General features: G+C 36.8%; 1 long non-coding RNA gene across 1 annotated transcript; it reads right to left on the bottom strand.

The window, feature by feature from the left end:
- Positions 1 to 686: 686 nt before the first annotated feature.
- Positions 687 to 11,870, bottom strand: LOC144302595 (uncharacterized). Its single transcript, XR_013369533.1, has 3 exons — positions 11,734 to 11,870; positions 3,773 to 3,869; positions 687 to 931 (listed from the first exon to the last, which is right to left on the bottom strand). It is a non-coding gene; the product is annotated as an uncharacterized LOC144302595 (long non-coding RNA).
- Between the last annotated feature and the right edge of the window lie 10,281 nt (positions 11,871 to 22,151).

Genomic DNA, 22,151 nt, shown 5'->3' with positions numbered 1-22,151 from the left:
AGTAAAATTTCAGGGACAAAGATTATCTCTGTATACTCCCCTCCTATATGCATATGCAACTAAAGCAATGGGGCGTTGTTGCACTAAGCATAACGGCTGTGTATTTAGTAAACGAGAGAAAGTAGAATAAAATACAGCAGTGAAGAACATAGACTTTGTAAACAAGGCCCATTACTGCCACTAACAGTCATTACCCACTGAGAATTAACTGTTAGAGAGGCAGAGGTGTGCAATGCAGCAGTAAGAGGATGGCTTGAGAACCTGAAAACAGCATTTCATCCCCAGTTCTACCTTTTATTAGCTGAGATTTTGAGCGATTACTTAACCTTTCTATGCTTCTATTTCATCCAAAAGTTTGAGCTAATAATAATATCTATTTGGGGGGTTAATGAGATTAACAAGTTAGCAAGTTAATGAGATTGTGCTCTTAAAACTAGGGTCTAATAAATAATAAACATTGGATAAGAGTTTGTTAGGATTATTATTATTATCCTCATTAGTTTATGTAAACCCTCCATTTTTCTCATTTATAAAATAGAAAGATAAATAATACACCTATCTCATAAGATTGATATTATCATTAAAGAAAATTTTGTAGGTAGAATATTTAGGTAGAATATGTAGGTAGGTACTATATGTTGTGCCAACATATAGTATATACACATATTTTATCTATTAGTATTAGTATTGTTATTATATAGAGAGTTGATTTTATCAAAATATGCTATTTCACAATCTGACTGGTTGCCTGATGCTTATGTCTGGTTAAAGACTATGCACACCAATCAGCTTGTGATTCGCTAAATATCATTAGCTTCTTTCTGTAACAATCTGGGTTGTGGTCATTAGAGCTCCTTCTGGTGATTCTCTCTTCTGAGTTGGAACATCTGAGATGTCTTTTCAGGAGATTAAGCGTTCTTTAATAGCATAACTGGGAAGAAAAAAATTACATTAGTCTCAAAAGATTGTCCTCACATGTGTCACCTCTCCTTTTGAAGAAATGATTCCCTTGGGTGACAAATTCACCAAGAAAAGTTTAATGAAACCATTGTTTTGTAGTGGAAATAGGAATAGAAATAATCTAGCAGGAAGGAAAATGTAACAACTTGATTCCTATGAAATGCTGTTTGGGTAAATGCACAGGGAAAATTCTATTTTCCCTTCATATAGTCTTTTGGCCCTGGGAAAAGATATTTCTGGCAGTAGTCTTTTGATGACTGCTACTGTTTCAGCCATCAACCTTTAGCAGCAGACTTGGTCTATGCGCAAACAAAATGGGACAGGAAGCAAAATACAATCTTAGGAGCCATTTTCTTTTTTTTTTTTTAATAATAAATTTATTTTTTATTTGTCAACATACAGAATAACACCTAGTGCTCATCCCGTCAAGTGTCCACCTCAGTGCCCACCACCCAGTCACCCCCACCCCCTACCCACCTCCCCTTCCACCACCCCTAGTTCGTTTCTCAGAGTTAGGAGTCTTTCATGTTCTGTCTCCCTTTCTGATATTTCCCACTCATTTTTTCTCCTTTCCCCTTTATTCCCTTTCACTATTTTTTTATATTCCCCAAATGAATGAGACCATATAATGTTTGTCCTTCTCCGATTGACTTATTTCACTCAACATAATATAGGGGTCATTTTCTGATGCGAAGGCCAAAGGGCATTCTTGGTAGTGGTAAGAGCCATATCCAGCCTTAGGTAGAAAATATTCAAATTCAGTTTAACAGAAGAAAGAGCTAATAGTACAAATTTGTCCATCTTGTCTGAAGACATGACTCTTGTGTATACAACAAATAGCAAGAACAAGAAGGAAGCAATATATTTGTTCTGAAAGGATTTTTGCCACTTCATTGGAGCTTCTGATGGATGCTTCATCAAAGCTTTCTGATTGATGAGGTCAGAAAAAGACACATAAGGAGTGAGTTTAGAATGTTCTAATGGATGTTATTACATGGTTAAATGTATGCTTAATTCATTCAGAGATTCTTAAACAACAATAAGTCATCAGAGATCCTCTGCTTTTCAAGTCTATGTAAATGTATTAATTGCTCTAATAGTATCTACTGACTGAAAAAGTCTGTAAAGCATTCTATTAAGAATATAGATTAGGCTTTGACTCTTTTCATAGAAACACTTCCTCATATGTTCCATTGACACTTAATAAAGTTTTAAACTAAAATGTAACCATTTCTCCAACCTAAGAGAAACGTGCTGATATTTTCAGCAAACAATTTGGCTCTAGGTTAACTAGAAACATATGTAAATATCAAATATGGCTTTTCCAGGTAATAAATTCATACCAGTACAGTGACTAGTAGTGGCTTAACAGGTGGAAAATTTGTCTGCATAGAGTTAATAACAGATTGAGATTGACCAAAATGTTGAGCTTCAAGTAACAAACTTTGTTAGGTTGAATAAAACAAATACTAATCTTTTATATTAATTTACCTGGGACTACGAATTCAGTTAGTTACTAAAGCATACTTAGATCCAATTTCCTTTCCACTTCATGGTAGAAATCAGGACACCAGCTTTTAATTGTTTTTATTTTTAATGATTTTATTGACTTATTTGAGAGAGAACAAGAGCAATCACAGAGGGAAAACAAGAGGGAAAACGACTCACCACTGAGCAGGGAGCCTGGTGTGGGGCTTCATTCCAAGACCCTGGGATCGTGATCCGAGCCAAAGGTAGACATTAAACCAACTGAGCCACCTAGGTACCCCTGGAGGAGACCAGATTTTTATCTTATTCTTTTAAAAGGATTTTATTTATTTATTTGAGAGAGAGCACATGAGAGAGAAAGAGAACACATGCAGAGGGAAGGGGAAGGGGTAAAGGGAGAAGCAGACACTTAGCTGATTGAGCCAAGACTAACTTTTTAAATGCTGGAGTCAAATTGTGATATTATTGCAGCAATCTTTAGAGGATTTTCTTAGGAAGTTGAGCATATTCTAGCATCAAACCCTCAGGTGGAAGAATTAAGTAGATTCAACCCCAGAATTTTAATACACATCATAAGCAGAATGAAAATTTACCTTTTTCTTTCCTTGAGGCAACTCTGGGAAATTAAGGCAACTAAATACTAATCTTAAACTGCTACTGCCAACCTCATACACAGAGCTTCCCCATGTGTTCCAATATGACACATTAAAAGATGAACTATTGCGCAGCCCGGGTAGCTCAGCGGTTTAGCGCGGCCTTCAGCCCAGGGCCTGATCCTGAAGACCTGGGATGGAGTCCCACTTCAGGCTCCCTGCATGGAACCTGCTTCTCCCTCTGCCTGTGTCTCTGCCTCTCTCTCTCTCTCATGAATAAATAAATAAATAAAAATTTTTAAAAATAAAAATAAATAAAAGATGAACTATTTGCTCTTTTTAAATTGTCTTCTCTTGGTAATATAGCTAATACTGAGTATTCAAATGATTATTTCAAAATAATATTGCATGTTGACCATAAAGACCTCAGTCTTTTCCCCCTACTTTCTAACATATGGCATGGAAGAAAATTTGAATCAATACTGCAGCAACGTTTACCATATTTCACAACAAAAGGACTCAGATGGCCAAACATTATAAGGAATGCCTTAGCTCCCCCAAAGAATGTTCTTCCAACCACAAAGATGTATACAAATACAGAGTTGTATCTCATGATAGAGCAATAAATAAATCTGAGATCAAGGAATTATTTGTATAATTCTCTAAGTATTCAGGCAAAAAGTCATAAATCTGTAGCATGCTAAGTTTCTTTACTGTAAATGCTCGCTTACCTCCTTATTAACTCCATTTAAAAATCTCAGGGATCGACAATCACAGGCTGAGGAAGACCATCCAACTGGATGTCAAGCAGTATTCATCACTATAGAGCTGAGGAGAAACCACCGTTTGAATGTCTTTGGAGAAGAAAATACTGATGTTCTATCTTTCTAGCAGTGTAAATGATAAGAGAAACAAAACATAGGGATGTCCCCAAAGAGACAGAAAACATAGGGAGGCACATTTCAGATGACTGACGCTTCTTAGATAAAATGGAATGAATTAGATGTGAAGCTTATTTTAACTATAAAATGTCATAAGTTAAAAATCAAAAAGAGGGATCCCTGGGTGGCGCAGCGGTTTGGCGCCTGTCTTTGGCCCGGGGCGTGATCCTGGAGACCCGGGATCGAATCCCACGTCGGGCTCCCGGTGCATGGAGCCTGCTTCTCCCTCTGCCTGTGTCTCTGCGCCTCTCTCTCTCTCTGTGACTATCATAAATAAATAAAAATTAAAAAAAAATTTATAAAAAAATCAAAAAGATTACTTAGTTATTGCTATTGAACCAGCCCATTTCTTACCGGGAACTCCTTAAAAAATGTTTTTGAGGGAAGGAATAATTACACAGTTATGTTGAATTTCCATAACATTGTAGGAGGCCTTGGTGCACAGTTAGGGTTGGTAAATATTTGAGATTAAACAATGCTGTTTGTCTCCATGATCTATCCTTTAATACATTAAGTGACCATAATAGGTACCTAATTACTTAGGGGTGTGTGTGTGTGTGTGTGTGTGTGTGTGAATAAATAATGATAAAATAAATCACTACTGCCTTTCCATTCCATGTGCATCTGTATACATTCTGTGCCATGCACTGTGCTTGTCTCGGGTACTCAGAAGATAAAACTAATCCCCAAGATAGATCTTCCTTAGTTGTCAAAGGCTGCTGCAAGTACTTTGTCCTTCATACATAACTGTTGTAGGCTTACCCTTTCTAGTCATTGAAATATGACAAAACCCCTGCTTGGTCTTCATCATAAGAGGGCCTGAGCCTTTTTAGGAGGGATGGGGGTTGGGGATCCAGTAAATACTGAAGAGTAAGTAGTTCTACCATTCCCTCTATATGCAGGTTGGGTTAAAGAAATGCAAAACGATATATGAGGACCAAGCGTCCACAAGCACTCTGAGGTAAGTGAAACATCACGCTTCATTTACTCTGGGAGGAGAGCAAACACCGGAGCTCATGCTTGACTTCTCAGGTATGACAGAGTGTTCTTTCATGGATTTGTTGACTTTCTCGTTGGAGAGTGTAAAAGAGCAGAAGCTTCAGATGACAAGATGACCTCTCCCCTACAGGCCCCTTCAGGAAAGCCCTCTTCACTGGGGGAGGCCAAGAGGACAGTCTTGGGAAAGACGTTGTTATGCATTTTTACCTTTGTCCAATAGGATGTGTCAGCTTTGAAATGTTTCATTGAGAAAAGATCAAAATACTTCACTGAGACATATTCATAAAAATAATGTATCTTTATTGGCCTAATATGTAATAAACATATACTGTGCATCTATTATGTATGTGGCATGATGCTTTTAATTGCATATAATCACTATCTTAACAACAATCCCATTGATTGATTAGGATACAGGATGAAGAAAATGAGGCTTAGGGAGAAGAAATAACTTGTCCTACATTACATATCTAGGAAGTGATAGATATGCTTTCCATTAAATGGCTATTGAAGTAGTCTTTCGTAGATGGTGACCCTGCCCACTTCTTACTCCAGTCCTTTCTAGTATACACACACACACACACACACACACACACACACACACGAGCGCTCTTTGTTCATTACTACTAGAATGAGCATACTAAGGCCAAGATGTGGCTATGCCCTTATAACTGTTAAAAACAAAGCATGTTTAGTGACGCACACTGCCACTCTCTTGTTAAATGACCATCAAAACTTCCTCCTGCTCAGATAGAAAGTATTCTGTTTAACGGTTACGGTGATTCATAATCTAGCTCCAACCCCAAACCTCTCATTTTCATGTATTTCATCCCTCCACCAAACCCATTCCCCCAAGATATCTTCAGTAGTTTCTCCTTAAGAATTTCCTCACATGGTTTTCTCATTTTAAAGTACTTTTCACTCAACTCTACAACTGGCCTACAAAACATTTATCTTTTAGGACTCAATTCACATTTGCCTTCTTTTAAGACATTAGAGGACTGAGGAAAGATTCAAATACCTATTCAAATATCTTCCTTACATGCTAACAGACAAAGATAAAACTGTGAAATGAACACTATAAAGTCAGTGGTGATGATCACAGTAGACAAAACGAACAAAAACACTAAGATATATCTGTGTACAGAAAGTAAAAGAAATGAACAAATAAATTCTGATTTGAAGTGGTTTTCTATCCATGTAAAAAATGTATGTTGTCTACCTAATCATATATATATATATGTATATGTATGTGTATGATATACATATATCATAATAGTGTTTAAATAAAGTGTGTTCTTTTCAAAGTTCCATCACTAAAAAAAAAAAAAGTTCCATCACTTCAGATCTTTTAGTGATTACTTCTCTTTATTTCTCCTCCTCAAAAGTTAATCTATAGTTCACTAAAGGCTGAAATATCAGAGTATTTAGAGCTCATCTTTTCTCTCACATCAACTAGTTAAGGCACTCTGACCACTCACTAAAACTCTTTCTAAATAAGTGAAATTGGGGGCACCTGGGTGGCTCAGTGGTTGGGCATCTGCCTTAGGCTCAGGTTGTGATCCCAGGATCCTGGGATCAAGTGTCGCATTGGGCTCATGGCAGGGAGCCTGCTTCTCCCTCCACCTATGTCCTGCCTCTCTCTCTGCATCCCTCATAAATAAATAAATAATCTTTAAAAAATAAAAATAAATAGGTGAAATTGTATAACTTGTGTATATGTCTCACAAAGATTTTCATGGGAATCAAATTGTTTAATTTATTCAACATGCTTTTACAGCATAGTTACATGTGCCAAGCATTGTGCTTAGAAGAAAAAAATATGATTGAGATATTTTGTACAATATTTAAGCTCTCACAATACAAATAACAGTAGATGTGAAAGTCTTTTGAAAACTTTAAGATGCTTTACATGTATAAGGAATTATTGTCACTAAAGGTGTTTAAGGAATATTATAGTACCAAAATTAACCTTTGAGATTAATGTCATAACAACTTCCATACACTTGTCAACAACCTGTCCTTTAGGGAGGCTTCTGTAAAAAAGACCATTGCTATTGGTCTCATTTGGCATGGCTTTCTAAGTTTTTATATTTACTTAGTCCTGGTTTCAATAGTGAGATTTCTCCGAAAGGTATAATCAGTAACATATTACTAGTGGTCAAGGTCAAGGCCATTTAGTTTTATAAAATATTAAAATCAGTATTATCGTTTTTTACACTTTCCCAAAGTACTCTGGAGAAATAGTTAAAATGTGATGAATCTAGTCCACCACGATTCTCCTTGAGGATAACTTCCCACGTTTGGTACTGGGAGAAGACGATACTAGACCAGAATGAGGAAACACTACCCTCTGACTGTCCATAAAGTTGTCAGTCACTATACATTGAAACTTGAACTTTCTTCACTAGTGCTTTTATCCAGACTTCAGTGTTGGCATCATCGCTGAGGCAACAAGCTAATCAATAATAGTGTTTCCTTCCTAGTCATTACTTGAATATTGGTTTATGGTTACCTAGGAGTCTACCCCTATGCACATTTACGGGCAGTTGCATATTTAGAAAATACTTTTTTTCTTTCCACTCTTTTGAGGATGCTTCAGTTTTAGGCCTCTTCACAGTAATCATTATAAGACTCATCCCTTGGACATTTAATTACTATATCTCCATTTTCTGTATTTTTGTTTTCTGTGGTACTTCTAGAACACCACTTCTCGGGATCCCTGGGTGGCGCAGCGGTTTGGCGCCTGCCTTTGGCCCAGGGCACGATCCTGGAGGCCCGGGATCGAATCCCACGTCAGGCTCCTGGTGCATGGAGCCTGCATGGAGCCTGCTTCTCCTTCTGCCTGTGTCTCTGCCTCTCTCTCTCTCTCTGTGACTATCATAAATAAATAAAAATTAAAAAAAAAAAAAATAGAACACCACTTCTCTCACAGCAACTGGTATATACTCAGTAAACCTAGTTTAACTTTAATGTAGATTTAAAATCAAACATAATTTTTTAGAAGATTGCATTTATTTATTTTAGAGAGAGAGAGACAGAAAGAGAGAGAGAGAGTGCAGGGGGAGGAACAGGAGAAGGGACAAGCAAACTCTGCAGAGCCCAACATGGGGGTTCAATCCCATGACCCTGAGATCATGACCTGAGCTGAAATCAAGAGTTAGACACTTAACTGACTGAGCCACTCAGGTGCCCCAATGTAAAAAAACAAAAAACAAAAAACAAAAAACAAAAAACTTATAAAAGTAAATCTGACCTATTCAAGGATGTTATCTTGCTAAAATTAAAAATTATATGTCTTAGGATTTAAATTTTTGAAAACTTTTACAGAGATTTTTAGCAATATTTGAAAATCATTTGATGCCCAAGTGTTAGAACAGAGTGTCATAGAATATTGAGCCACAAGTTTCTACAGGAGTTGCTCCAGCTCACATTATTCATCTCAGAGATAGAGGAAGCACAGAGAGACAATCTCATTTGAGTGAGGTGACCAATCAACTTGGTGACAAAGCCCAAGCCTTCTGATGCTCACTGTCCCAATTCACTTCACTCTCTCACACCAACTGGGCTGTTTAAATCTCACTTTGTAAATTCATAAGAGCACCCTCCCATCTGATAATATGCTTCTGACATTTGTAGTTGGAATAAGAAGCAAATACATGCAATGAAAGTTGTGACTGTTCAGATTCTCTAGATTTTTCTCCTGATCGTCTAGATGTTACGTGCAGAAAGCCTGAAACATTACAAGAAACATAAAGGGCCTAACTAACATGGGGCATATACCAGACCTCTTGAAGACCTGATTTAGGATGCATGCTGAATGAGAATTATGTGATAACCACTTGTTGGCAGCAATAGGAAGAGCATTTAGGGCAGAGAACAGCATAAGCAAAACCCCAAAGCAGGAAGTCTCTAGGTACGTTCAAGGATTTGAAATGAAACCATAACAGCTAGAGCATACTGAGCGAAATAAAAACAAAGGTTGGAGAAATAAATAGTGATAAGCCCCTTCAGGTCTTGTAGACCACGTTAAGGATTCATTTTTTAGGTTGTTATGGAACATTTTTTAAACGTTTTAAGCAGAAAAGGCCATGACACAAGTTTTAGGAAATATCTTTTTTAGGTTCAATATATATTATGTGTTAAAAACAGACAAGAATGCATGCGAGGTGATAAGGTAAACAGATACTATGATAATCCAGGAAAATATGAGAGATTTTTGACAAAAAGGTGGCAGTAGAGTTGGAGATAAATGCATCAATTGGAGTTTAGCTGGAATGTAGAACTAACATATGGAGAACACACATCTCTGCTTAAAAGGATTAAAAATGTCCAAAGTTATGTAACCAACTAATAATGTTTTTCACTTCAAACTGCCTTTTGTATTGATTCCTTCTTCATCTGTATATATATATATATATATATATATATATATATATATATATATATGTCAGATCCTCATAAGGTAGCAGAGAAGCTGTTTTCTAAGCTTGCACTGCTCTCTGGTCCACACATCTTTAGTACAATGTCTATGAAATCAGTCTCCTTTGTGTTTGAATCTTGACTTATCCATTCAACAGTTCTGAGAACATGGACAATTCACAAAACCCCTGTTAAGTTCACTTCCAAGGGGATAAGATTAATACTTTCCACTTACCTCCCCTGTCTTAGTTTGCTTGAGGCCTAATAAGATGATGAGACATACTGTTTAAAAGCATTTTGATCACACCTGCTTGCCTCCCCTCAAAATGAAAATACACCAAAAATAAGTTTTAAGGCATTAAAGACACAATGACACTATTGAAGAAGTCTTCCCTTCCAAATTGACCAGAGTAAGGAGTGAGACTAACATCATGCCAAGAGTCCAGGTAAATCACCTTGCAGGTAATAAGCCCCATCCAAACACTCAGGGAATCCAATCCACTTTGGGATTCCCGTTTTCAAACATGAACACACAACCACCAGGGATAAGCATATATCTGAGGAAGATCTCTAACAAAAGAAACAAGAACAAACAAACAAAAAACTTGAAAGGAATAGAGCCTATGTGAAGAGAAGTAACTTTAGGAAAAACTTTAATTTTCATGGTCAGAGGTATAATAAAAAAAGCAGAAATTAAAAACATGAAATAGCAGAAATGAGGAGCTCAAGAGAAAAGTTAAACAGATTTAGGAAAATAGAGAAGAAACCATTTAAAAATGATACAATGAGTTCAGGATGTCCAACATATAAGTGAGAGGGGTTCCAGGAAGAAGGAAAAGGAAGGAGAGAGGAGCAGATAGTGCTTATAAGATAAGTTGGGAAATTTGTCCAGAAATAAGGACTATGAATTGATATAAAATGGAAGAAAATAAATCCATTTTAAAGAAATTGGAGAAATATAAGAACTCAGGATACAAAAAGAAAAATTTTACAAGCTTCCAGAGAAGAGAAAAATGAAGCTACATATTATGCATAAAATTGGGATTCAGAATGGCTTGGGACTTCTCAACAAACAACACTGGCAGCAAGAAGAAAATTGGACAATGTCTTTACATTCTTAAGTAATGAAAAAATCTAAATTTTCAATCCAGCCTAATTAAATATTAAATCTGAAGATAATATAGAAACATTTTAGTTCCCCCCCCCAAAAAAAAAAAAAAAATCCCGCGAACCATTCTCAGAAAGCTTCTGACTTGGTCTTCCACTTCAATATAGGACTCAAGTGATCCAACGCAGAAGACAGATACATGCAATTGTATCTTCTCAGGAAGACAATTTCACAAAAGACATAAAAAACAACCAGCCCTGATTTAAGCAACATGGCCTGGGGAACAGACACATTAACGGCTGTCATCACAAGATTCCTTCTGCTCTGGTGAACCTCTATCAGATTCTTATCAACGTGGACCATGTGTTGATGCACTGTCTATTCTCACTTCCAGGCACTGACGGCAACTGAGGACATTCACCCTAATTCCTGAGAACTGGAAGTTGGCCATGACAAGCTCAGAAAAAAAGATCAAACATCTCACTTCCCACCATATCCAGTATCCAGCTTATTTTACAGAGCTGCCAGATGCCAGACTATGGAATTTATCTCTATTTCCCCAAGGTTCATGCATTGTCTTTTCCAATGAATTCACCAAAAGAAACTTTTATGATCTCAAGAGAAAGCTCAAAACCAAACTATGATCGAGACTCCACTCAAGCTATCTTCTGCTGGGATTATCATTCTTATGACAATATGGCTCTTTTTATAAATGTTGTGCTTCTTAATTTCGACATGTGGACACTTTCATATTTATATGAAAACAATTTAAAAACAGGGAAAAATCACTGAGAAAAGGGGGTGAGATATGAAGTATTCAACATAAGCTCTTAATAAATCATGAGTACAATTGCTATAATTTTATGTAGTCCTTCCATCCCCTGGTATCAGGTTTTTTTGTTTTGTTTTGTTTTGTTTTTTTGTTTTTTTCTGAAATTCAGTTCGGGGGAAAAACTTCTCAAATAGTCGTATAATGACCTCATTGTTTAGCATTTGTACAGAAAATGTCCTTTTCTTACTACTAAGGGACACGATGCAAACTTCCGTAAAATGTTAACAATGACAAAAAAAATCTCAGTCATATTAATGTTCATAAATAAATTTTAGATTGATTCTAATAAAAATATTTAATGAATAACTTACATAAAGATTTTAGTCCACATTCAAATAATTATGTTCATTTAGGATATACATAGATATAAATTAGACAAAAGATGGGTACCTGGATGGCTAGGTGGGGTAAGCATCCAACTCTTGATTTCAGCTCAGGCCATGATCTCAAGGTGGGAAGATCAAGTCCCACATTGGATTCAGCATGCAGTCTGCTTGAAATTCTCTCCCTCTTCCTTTCTGTTTATGCTCTCTCTAAATAAACAAATAAATACTATCTTGAAGAAAAAAAAAAAAAACTAGGCAAAAGATGTAGTACAAAAGCTATCCCAGCAGTCAAGAGATTTTGAATCTCATTCTGAATCTGTCACTACCTAAGTCATCAAGCTTGGTAAGGTCACTTCCCTCAGGGCAGCAGATTTCTTGTCTGTAAGATTAGAACATTGGATGTCTTGTTGGATTGTACCTTGACTAAGGCTGGGAATGACATTTCCCCAGAATCTCTTTCTCTTTATAGTTTAAGGCTAGAGTAGACAGGAGGGACTTGCTTGAGATTTGGAAGGTCAGAGTGTAGCAGGTGTCATTACATTTAGAAGGTCATCTCGATCTGGCATGGTCCTGAGCAGATGCAGAAGTGTCCAGTAGGCCTCGGCCTCCACTCTGCTTACACCTCACCTTCCCCACTTGGCAACCCCGTATCCCATGCCCACTGGTATGGATTTGGCTGCGGTCTTACAGAGCCCTAACTTCGTGAGAGGTGAAGATTTCCATTTAACCCCTTAAAAGCTTCCCCAAATTGTGATCCTAATTCACAGACTAGAAGTGTTTGATATCCTGAATTTCTAAGAAAGCTTATGTTTGTCCACAGAAGCTTTTTCAAGTAATACTTAGAGTAGCACTGGTTCCCTGAGAAATGTGCTGATGAGTTCTACGGCCCCTTCCAAATCTGATTTTCTAGGGTTCTCAGTATGATATTCTATGATCTATGTATATCTCAGTAAATATTAGGAGCAGATTCAAATCTCCTTCTCTATTTGTAGCAGACAACAGGGAAGTTAAGCTCTGTTGTAAATTTGTATGTGACTTCCCAGAACACCTACAGAGTATTGAGTTCTCAGATTTCAAATATATAAGCAATAAAAGGACTTACAGTGACTGCATATGGATTAGGTAGACACACAGGCTCACCTCCACATAATAGTATATATTTAGAGCATAAGTGCTTAAAAAAGAAATTAAATAAGAAATAACAAATGCTCCTATTCATGCTTCTTAAGTATACAAAGATAAAACAGAGACAAAAGATTTGTTCAATGACCAAGACCACAGCTGAGTCCTACCCCCAGCCCCTTCCCGTTAGCCCTCAATTGTTGCAAAAGTATTTCACTTGTATGTAAAGAACAATATCTCAGAAACTATTCTAAGACAATAAATCATGAGAGCTGGTTTGTTCACATTTTTTTCTTTTCTTTTCATTCTTGAGGTAAACCTCCCACAGAGAAAGTTATACCAAGCAAGAGATTCAGCAAAATGAATGAAAGTATATTTATGTCACTCATGGATTACTTTTCTGTGGCACAGTTCCAATCAATAGCCCTGAAGGAAAAACAAAAAACAAAAAAACAAAAAACAAAAAGCAAAAAAAGTGTGTGTGTGTGTGTGTATTTGTGTAGTGTATGGTTCCTTAACTTCATAATTGCAGCTGTTCAAACATTTATCATTTTATGTTACAAAATAAGGAATTTACTGAAGCACAGAGAAGCAGTATAGTTTTCCATCAGTTTAGCATTGGTCTCGGGATTTAAGCAAAATAAATTAAGAATGCACATGGCTTTCACATAAACTAGTTTGGCGTCTTAAAATCAATTCCAAAATTATTCTACCTTTGCTCCCTCCTGCTGAAAGCATTACCAATCCATCTTTGCTTCCCACATTAATTATAAAAGTTAATATTGGCATATTATGTTACAGTTTAGAAAATGCTTTTGTGTACACAAAATAGATCATCCAGGTGTAATAGGAAAATACTCTGGCTTTGGAGTCCAAGGATCCTTACTATCTGTGCAGCTGAGTGGATGGGACAGAGGTGGGGACTCACTGCTGTTTTGTAAAGCTTAGATAAGATCATGCATGTGAAGGTGATTTGTGAAAGATCTGGAATGAAATAAATGAAGAGAATTAAATCAATTTACATTACATAGATGAGGAACAGCTACTAAACGATTCACCCAGAATTATATAGAGGTGTATGAGGACCAGAAGTCCAAAGTCTACACTACTAATATAATATTCTTTCCACTCCATTTCACTGCCTCTCATTTGTTAGTTTTGTTTAAAAACAAAAATTGTTCTTGTTTGTTTGTTTTAGTAGGGACTACATCATTTCATGTAGAAATTTAACAGGAAGCAACATATTTTAAAGATTCAAATGGAGATTACTATCCAAACATTTTTTAAAAAGATTTCATTTATTTATTTAACACAGAGAGAGAGCACACCTAGCAAAGGGAACAGAAGGCAGAGGGAGAGGGAGAAGCAGGATCCCCCCACTGAGAAGGGAACCTGATGTGGGGCTCAATCCCAGGACCCTGGTATCATGACCCTGAGCCAAAGGCAGACAGTTAACCGACTGGGTCACCCAGGTGTCCCACAATCCAAACTTTCTGAGTTTGAATCTGAGCTCTTTCACTACCTTTGTGCCTGAGTACACTAATTAACCTCTCTGTGCCTCAATGTCGTCATCCTCAGAAACAGGATAAAATTAGCATCAATATCATAGGACTGTTTTAAAGATTCTAAGATTTAGCTCTTGTAAAGCCCTGAGAATAGTGCTTAGTACATAAGAAGCATACAGTAAATGTTAGCAATTTTTCTGCAAACAATCCTGTAGATGCACTATGTTGATGCAATCTATTATACCAGACTAATCATCAATAGTCACAGCAATATGACTGGTATCCTGGTATCCTGAAGAGCACTGGGGATGAGGGAAGGAAAACACATGCAGGATGATGCTGACTTCATTATCAGAGCCAGAGAAGAATTTCTAAGATGTTCTAGTTTCAAAATGAGCAACACCATTCATTGCCAGAAAATCCAGAATTCATGGAACAACCATAACTGAATAAAAGTATGCATACTAAAAAAAAAAAAAAAAAGTATGCATTACTTATTTGCTATTTTTTCAGCAAAGTAGTAGGATTCTTGAAAGAGCTAGCAATGACTAGAAATTGTAAAGATAAATAATACTGAGAGTTATTTACCAGCTCAAATAGGAGTCCATTGATAGTAAATGCTGTATACCAGAAGCACAAATCCTGGAATATTAGGGTGGGAAGGGAATTTAGGCTTGCGTTGCTCAAACCAACCCTCATCCCATCTAATAAATACCTTTCTTTTCCAGTATCACCTAGAAGTAATCTTCCAGGCGCCATTTAACATTTCAAAGGACAGGAAAATTCTCACCTTTCAAGGAAACTGTCTTACTACCTGATACTAACAGATTTTTAGAAAATTTCTCTTTGAACATAATTTTGTTTCATACTAACTTTTATCAACAGAAATTCATTCTGGTCCAAAGAGTATAATAATATTTTATAAACAAGAAGACTGCATATTTTATAAACAGACTACAAAACTTAAGTTATTATTAGTAAGCATTCTAAAATAAGTTGTATTGGGGTGTCATAGATGGTCCTGACCATTGTGGCCCTAAATATAGTAATCTGAAGCTTCTTATCATCGTCTTGTGCTTTTCCCAGTAGACATGATGCATATTTGCCCATATTTTTGATCAAATATCACATGTCCAATTTACAGCTTTCATAAATGAATATAGTTTGAATAGACATTTATTTCCTCCTGATCAAATTCATTTGTTGATTACATATTTGTTCCTGTTTTATCTCATTCTGATTTGCATTTCCAGTACTGTTGGAGGGGATTATCAAGATGACATGACCAGTAGTTGACCCATCAGCTGGACCCAGCAATCAGAGGCTCCTTACCCTCTCTCCTATCCTTGGAATGTATACTCTGCCCATTGTTTCCATAACTGGAGCCATTTCAAGGATGGAACCTCAAGAGAATAATGTATTGTTGAGACTATCTGGACTGCATATGACTGAACCATGTTAAAGCTTCTATATAAACTTTTAAGATTCTAGCAGGTTGGTGCAGAGACTTATTTGTCTTGTGACCACCCAAGACAAGCCTTATATGTAAGTGTTCTTGCTTATTAAAACTGCCACTTACTAGTCTAGAGTGGTCTTCCTTTTCCTTTGGTTTCTCCTTGCCCTCAGTGGATGGGGGCCAGTTTTAGATTTCACCCAGGGAGCTTCTAAAGTTGCAAGTCATTCAGGAGACCTTAGAAATAGGTCTTGGGAAAGAGGCATCTATAGGGGAAACTCCAGGTTGGACACTAACAGCTGTGTGGGGAAGAATGGCTTGTATGTCAGATGCTTGGGGTTGTTGTATGAATATGAGACACCCCCCCAAATGCTGGCTGGTCTAATGTATTTGACTGAGGAATTGTTCATAGCAGTAAAGAAGGGAAACACATGGCTGCCACAGTAGGATGGCCTCTAAAGTAGGCCGCATGATTGGCTACTGATGTCCAACTAGAGATGGAAGCTTGAGTTAGAAAGTTGGAAGATGAGCTGAGGTTATAGAAGGAAGTGTCTACCATTTTGCTAGCTTCCAGGCTGGCAGACAAGGTAGGTGGTTGAAGAGCAGGATGATATGTAGGAGACTTTAGCATGACAATTTTCATGGCTAGGAGTGGGTGAACTGCCAAGGATTAAGACTTGGGGGCTTGTGACAAAACCTGATTGGGATACTAAAGGGTGGAATCCTTGGGAAAGTGGGGAGAGCCAAAAGGAGTGTGTTGTGGTGGTTGACAGTGAAAGAGACAAAGCTTCCTGTGCCTATGCCATCTGACCTGTTACTCTAAGGAAAAATTTAAATAGTAATTACCCAAGGCTTCTGATAATAGAGAAATATACCCCAAAAGTCTTAGGAGAAAATCTTGCATTCTTTCTCTGTCCCTTGAAAATGTAAATCATAGCATGTCTTTGAAATGCAAATAACCCAGGAGATAACTAAAACCCTACCCACAGAGACCAAGGAAAATAAAAGGGGGAAAGAGGCTTCTAGAATACTGGCAGCTTAGAAGCTCCCTTGCCCAAAATGTAGTCTACAGCCTCCAGAAACTACTTGTCAAGGACAAATACAAATGTTAAAAGTCTTCTCCACAAAACTTAAAAAAAGTTTTACCCATGAGAGCCGGTAACTTTAACTTGACATAATTTGGATTCAATAAGTGTTTATAAACTAGTGAGTTTTGCATTGCTGTGCATGATTCATGAATAAAACTTTGGAATGGAAGATATAAGATCTCTGTGTCTGTTCCTATGTTTAAGTATGTCTATGGACGTATGTTACATATGTGTAATTCTACCACCAGTAGTATTGCCAAAATTTGTAAAAGAGGTCTACTTAATTAGTTTAAAATAAGTGTTCCTAAAACTCTCAGAAATATAGAAAGTAAAGCAAATGCTTTTCAAAGTCAACTAGTTTAAGTTTGTTGGCATAATTAAAATAGGTAAGTCTTCAAATTATCGGCATTAGAATTAATGCAGGCATACAACTTTTATTCTATCTGGGTTTACCAGTCAAATAAATTCATGTTATCTCTGCTACAAAATATACCAGCAAGAAAAGTAAGTTAAGTTGATGGCTACCTCTTTAATGTCTCATGAAATTTTCATGAGTAATCTAAACATAATTGTTAAGACCAAGTAAATCAAATAGATGTAAATGGATACAGAAAGTTGGGGAGAAAGAAAATTCTTACCTTGCGTGATGAAGCTGTCTTAAAAGTGGATGAATTTGTGATAGGATTTTTTGAAAAAATAATATTTAATATCAATTGTGTACTTATGTAAAACTGAAACTTAATTTTCCTTCAACTGCTAGAACAAGTTTTCTTAGAGTATTGATCACTGCTGCTAAGAGATTACGAAAGAGGTTTTTTGTTTGTTTGTTTGTCTGTTTGTTCAATTTTTAAGTAATCTGCCTAGAAAACAAAGTTTGTGTTTTATCAAAATAATTTCCCGTGACTCATGCTGTTTTTACTAGGTCTTTGGTTACTTTAGAAAATTGAATCTTCTTAATTTTAAAAGAGCTAAGTTTTGTTGGTAACTATGAAATCTTTTGTATTTTCCTTAAAATCTTTTATTGTTATTTTAGTTAGAGAATTAAGTGTTGCTTCATAAAGATCTGTGATTCTATTTAGCCAACTTTTTGACAAATTCTCCAAAAATCAAGTTCTCAATGAAATATTTTTGCCTTTCTTCAAGTGTGATTTGTTCCTCTTTTTGTAAAGTTGAAAGCATAGTTGATTTATCTCAGATGATTCTTATTTCCTAATTGAGATATTTATGGAAAATATTTACCATCTAAATACTGTTTTGACCTCTTCCGTCCTATTTCCATATATAGTGCCATCATACACTCAGCAAATCATCAGTAGGTCTCAGAGAGATCACCAGCATGACTGTTGTGCAATGTAATTAGCTGCAGTATCAGTTTCCAATTCCTTTTTAAACATACTTTCTCTTTTTAGTTGCATTTAAAAAAATACTTTCCAAGTAGATGGTCTCATTTTGCTGTTAATTTTTACTATTATCACATTATGGTCAATTTTATTCTTCACGTTTTTGGAATTCACTGAAAGTTTTTAAATGCTTTTAGCGGGTCACAGAAACTCTGCATTCCTTTTGTTGACTGTCTTCTAAGCTTAGAAGTTCAGTCATGAGCTATGTGGATTCTGTGATTTTGCCTCACCGGTTTCTTGCTTCTGTTATTTTCAAAAAAGCCCATTCATTTCTCTGAATGTAGTATCCTCCAAAATTTCTACGAGGACATTAATTATACCTCGCATTCTTCTGGTTCCTAAATTAAGAATTGGAGTTTGATTATTTGATATTTTGATGTACGTGTTGAAAAGCCTGCTTGACAAATTTGGGGGGCAGATGAAGGTTGTCTCACTCCACTGGAAACCTTCATTGCCATGAATGTAAAGGCAGATCTGAGATCTGAGAGGATGTCTACTGGGTGGCATTCTCTCCTTCCCTTGCCCTGTCTGTACTTGCAAACTGGAGGCACTGCAGCTATCTGGCATCCAACAGGGGGAGAAGCCATGGAGACAAAGGCAATGATGTCAAAATGAAAAGATGAAAGGGCTTTAGTCCTTGATATTATTGTTGAGGCAATGAGTAAGCAACGCTGAAGATGTCCTACCTATGGACTTCTCATGGTATGAGTTAACATATTTTTTGACTTTGGTATCCACCATGAGTTAGGCACTCTATAATTATAGCCAACATTATCCAAATCCATATACCACCTCCTATAATTAATTTTCCAAAAATTAATCAGAGCAGTCTTTATTTAATATTTTATTTATTTAAGATTTTATTTATTTATTCACAAGAGACAGAGAGAGAGGGAGACAGAGACATAGACTGAGGGAGAAGCAGGGAACCCAATGTGGGACTGGATTCTGTGTCTCCAGGATCACACCCTCAGCCGCTGAGCCACCCAGGCGTCCCCAAACAATCTTTTAACATCACCTATCACATTGCGCTACTTCACTGCCTATGTCTCTCCAACAGCTCCTCACCTCACCCTATTTAGAATAACACCCAAACTCCAGTCTGCCTTCAAAACCTTAAGTGATCTGACTTCTGTTTCCCTCTATAGCCTACTTTCTTACCTTCAATCCTCTTGCCTTCTTTTGGATCCTCAAATATGGTAGGATTATTCCTGTCTTAGGGCCTCTGCATGAGCTCTTCTCTCTCCCAGGAATGTTTCACCCTGATCTTTAAACAGCTGGTTCCTTCTTGTTCAGCTCTCAACTGAAATACCAGCTTTTCAAAGAGCTCTTTCATAATTACCCAAATGAGAGCAGCCAACTCAGTAATTTTTCTATCACATTAACTTCTCTTAATTATTTGCATTGCACTTATTGCAATCTGATAAATTTCTTCTTTTAAAAAAATTGCCTGATTTGCCTTTCAATAGTGTAAGCTTTTTGAGAACAAGGACATTTAACATCATGTTCACTGCATTGTTTCCATTACCCAGAAGAGTATATAGCACTTAATACGTCCTCAGTAAATAGTTGTTGAAAAAGTGAATGAATCTACTCTCCAGAAATTCTTCACTGCTCTGATCACTGGTGATACTTTTTCCAGTTATACAAAATGCTATGCATGTATTTTTCTCTCTGTTACATTATTTAAATAGGATTTGGGAGGGAGAGTTAGATAAATACATATACTCAGCAGCATTTTATTTATTTATTTTATTAAAGATTTTATTTATTCATGAGAGATACACACAGAGAGAGAGAGGCAGAGACACAGGCAGAGGGAGAAGCAGGCTCCATGCAGGGAGCTGGTTGTGGGACTCATCCAGGATCAGGCCCTGGACTGAAGGTGGTGCCAAACCACTGAGCCACCCAGGCTGCCCCTCAGCAGCATTTTATAGAAATCAGACAAATTCCCTGAATGTGATCATAATTGCCTTTGAATGTTTTAATGATATGAACACCGTTAATCCTAAAGTAATATGAATTTTTTATATTTCCCAAATTATTATAATCTCAATTTCTGAATAGAAGCAGAGACCAGAAAGGAGCTTCATACATGAGGCATACATATAGAATGCGTCTGTTTCATCCTTACTATTTTAGAGATATTAATTTGCATTGAATAAATATAAAAATAAGCAGACTCTAAAACCCAAGTATAAACTAGAAGAAAAATATCTTAGTAAGAATGCAACCTGCTCCCCACATCTTGTGACCTGAGACATGAGAATATATTCAGTGATTTCCAGACTCTGTATATTATAGATCATAATATTTTTCAAATAGGAATTTTTTTTATTTTGCCTTATTAAGGTATGTGTGAATACTATCACTATTATTATAAAATAGAGGACATTATGACATCCAATATTACAAAGGATATATCTCAGAAAAAAGGACACTTCTTTAAATGAATACCTTAAGATGTGTGACCACTTACTTTGGTATTCTTATTACTCTCATTTTACAATGGACCAGTGGAAAACTTAGTATTCGACACTAGTTCTAAGACTAGCAAGACTTTCCTGGGACTTCATCTGAAGATGTGAACTTAAGGTTCAAGTCCACACTGTGTGACCATGAATAAATTATTTAGTCTACTAGAGACCCAGTTTCTTTATCTTTTTTTAAAGATATTTATTTATTTATTTTTATTTTTTTATTCATGAGATATACAGAGAGAGAGGCAGAGACACAGGCAGAGGGAGAAGCGGGCTCCATGCAAGGAGCCCCATGTGGGACTTGATCACGCCCTGGGCCAAAGGTGGTGCTAAACCGCTGAGCCACCCAGGCTACCCTCTTTATCTTTTTCTATTTATCTAGGGTGGAGAAGTTTAAGGCCCAATTGAAATAATCATCCTTGAAAATATTTTGTAAGCTATAAAAGTTTTTATAACTTATAGATTTGATGTAAGTGGAGATATAGAGGGGCATGGGGACTCCAATCTTTTTCACCTGAGGAGTTGGAAGTTGCTCTAAACTTGGACAGGAATGAAATTTTGGAGGAAAGATCAGCAGTTTAGTTTTGGACATAAGTTCGAGGTATTTATTAGCCACTCAAGTGAACATGTCAAGTTGGCATTTGGATATAAGAAATTGGAGTATATGAGAGAAGAATAGCCTAGAGATATAAATTTGATAGTTGCTAGCCTATAGGTGGTTTTATTTATTTTATTTTATATTTTATTTATTCTTTTATTTTTAAGATTCCACTTATTTATTCATGACAGACACAAAGAGAGAGACAGAGATATAGAAAGAGGGAGAAGCAGGCTCCCCATGAGGAACTTGAAGCAGGACTCGATCCCAGGACCCCGGGATCATGACCCAAGCCAAAGGCAGACACTCAACCACTGAGCCACCCAGGTGTCCTTATAGGTGGTTTTAAAAGTCATAAGCTGACGGGGAACATCAAGGGAATGAGGCAGACACAGAAGGAAATAAGTCCCATGTCTATCCCCCGGGGCACGCTACAGTTCTGACATCAGGGAGAAAGGGAAAGTAAAAGCCACGGAGGACGAACAGTCTTGGATGTGAGAGACAATACAAGGGAGTAAAGTGCTGAGACTCAACTGGACATTTCTGCAGATACGTTAGGTCAGAACACCTGCTTGATGCCCTTTGCAATTCAGGAAAATGATCTCAATACTCATTCAGCCAAACCAAATGTGAAACCAGTACTTGCCACTGAGTTGCCAAGAATAGAGGTTAAAATGCGAAGTTGCTTATGTAGACAGTCCACACATATGCACATTAACATGCATTCAAAAAAGTGCCCCCTGCAGTCCTGAACTCTGAGCATTCCAACTCGGGTCATGAGAGGGCAGACTTGCAGTTTAAAAAAGTGCAGGCAATCACAGAGGTACAGCTTCAAG

Source organism: Canis aureus, chromosome 31 (assembly GCF_053574225.1).
Source record: "Canis aureus isolate CA01 chromosome 31, VMU_Caureus_v.1.0, whole genome shotgun sequence".
NCBI classification, from domain to species: Eukaryota; Metazoa; Chordata; class Mammalia; order Carnivora; family Canidae; genus Canis; species Canis aureus.
This window is presented reverse-complemented; position numbering and strand designations above follow the sequence as displayed.